We start from the raw sequence: 2169 nt of genomic DNA, 5'->3' as shown, positions 1-2169 counted from the left end.
CTAGTCCATTGTCCATGTCCATGAGTCTCAGTTTGCTGCTTTTAGGCTTATATTCCACATGTAAGTGATATCATGTGATTTTCAACTTTTTCTGTCTGGCTTATTTCGCTTAGCATGATTATCTCGAGGTCCATCCATGTTGTCGCAAATGGCAGTATTTCATCTCTTCTCATGGCTGAGTCATATTCCATTGTATCTATGCACCACAGCTTCTTTATCCAGTCATCTATCGTTGAATGCTTCGGTTGCTTCCACGTCTTGGCCACTGTGAATAATGCTGCTGTGAACATCGGTGTGCAAATATCTTTTTGGATATGGGTTTTCAAGTCTTTGGGGTCTTTCAAGTCTTAGTTTTGTGAGAAGCGTGCTTATTTAAAAGGTAAAGGCAACAAAGAATGCTTCAAAGTCTTTACAGGGTTTTCACCTACTGATGATTGTTCCCAAGCTCAGATTCTGCACCAGAAAGTCGCATTGGATCGCTCTGCCGATTTTCTGACAGGACGAAGGTAGTGGCAGGTGAAGATGACCAGTTTCATCCTGAGCGCTAGATCTAGAGTCTCCTCTAACCTGTGAGGGAGTGTCTTGGCTGATTCAGGGAAATGTTTTTACTGATACATTTTGATTTTACTTCGTTATAGGGAAAAGATTTACACGGATAAAACATGACAGAGGGTGACCAAAATATTATTTCAGCTAGCGCGATGGCAATCACTTGTTCCAAACTTCTGGGACATTCCTGATTTTAAAAAGTCTGTGCTGGGGGGTCCTAGAAGGATAGTCTTAATGTTTTAACCCAATTTTGGATCCTGAACAAATGGTCATGCCCTCTTCCACTTCCCAGTGTGTTCAAAGCTTCTGCTTCGCATTTCCAAAATAATAAAGGTCATTTTTTTCAATGACTAAGTAGTTTGTGTACATATGTTCTCATGCTCTTTAAGAAGAGACTTTAAATCACTTTTTAAAGTTCATTATCAGGCAAGAAGTTCCCCTACAGTAGTTTTGTGATCTATCAGATCTTCATATGGAGACAGTGTGTTATCAAGTGGTATTTTCACGGCGTGTCATCAAAGAAACTGCAGCTGACGCAAAAGCAATACAGATAACACAGTGGGCGCCCTTGACCTCACCAGTCAGCCCTGAATCAATGCTCCAAGCACCAAACCCGCAATGAGCCTTGAGCACAAGGGTGAAGAGAAGCCAGCGGATGTCAGGAAGCCTCCCTCAGTCGCTCCACAGTCATCAAGCAGAGACGGAATGTCTGCTGAGAGTAACCACATGCTTCATTTCCCCAAGGGCCTCCGGGCGTCCTGCTTCAGAGGAACTCAGTGTGTCAGCGAGGGGCCCTCTGATTAGGAACAGTCAACCATGCAAACCCTGAGAACCACAGGGAAAGCCTGGGCATCCTCCCTGTGACCTCCAGCAGCCCAGAGGACCCACCTGGAAAGTCACTAGGTGACTAAAACCCTGATCCTTAAGTTTAATCTATGCTGAAGTGATAACATTTTTTTCTTTAAAAAAGTATGCGTGTGTATGAGCATGTGTTTGTCGCATCCACTGTCCTTCCCCAGAGTCTGTTTCATCATAAAATACCAAATTCATTCTATGGCTACTATTTTTAAAACTTCTATTACTATTTTTAAAACTTCTTCTAATAATAATTATGACTATTCACTAGAATCAGATACTATACATAACCAAACACCGAGGTCTGGGAAATAGTGGACACTCTCATATCTGGTTCCACACTTCGAACCGGCTTACTTAATCCTATTTTGCATATTTTGTTTATATGTGTCTGCATAAACGAACAGAATTGTCATCTTCTACCGTTCAGCACAAAAGCAGGAAGAGTAAAGAGGGAGGCTCTGTTTGCCGTTGCAAAGATCAGCTCACGAACACCGGACAGAACAGAATGAGGGTGCGGTGGACTCAGCGAGCTGAGGGCTTCATATCTGATCGAACCCTTAACCTCACTGTCTCCTTCCCTTCCCCGAGTATTTATTTTTACTCTGGATTTTAGTCTTCGGCCTTCAGTGCCAGAAATATTCTTACATGCTCAGATAAGGCGCTTTCATCCCGTTCCAGAAATGTTGAGGGGTGAGGGTCAAATCCGAATTCCTGCTCATCCCAAGGCAAACGTCTCCAACGCGACGCGCGGTGGGAATATCT

Source organism: Pteropus alecto, unplaced genomic scaffold (assembly GCF_000325575.1).
Source record: "Pteropus alecto unplaced genomic scaffold, ASM32557v1 scaffold17, whole genome shotgun sequence".
NCBI lineage: Eukaryota > Metazoa > Chordata > Mammalia > Chiroptera > Pteropodidae > Pteropus > Pteropus alecto.
This window is presented reverse-complemented; position numbering follows the sequence as displayed.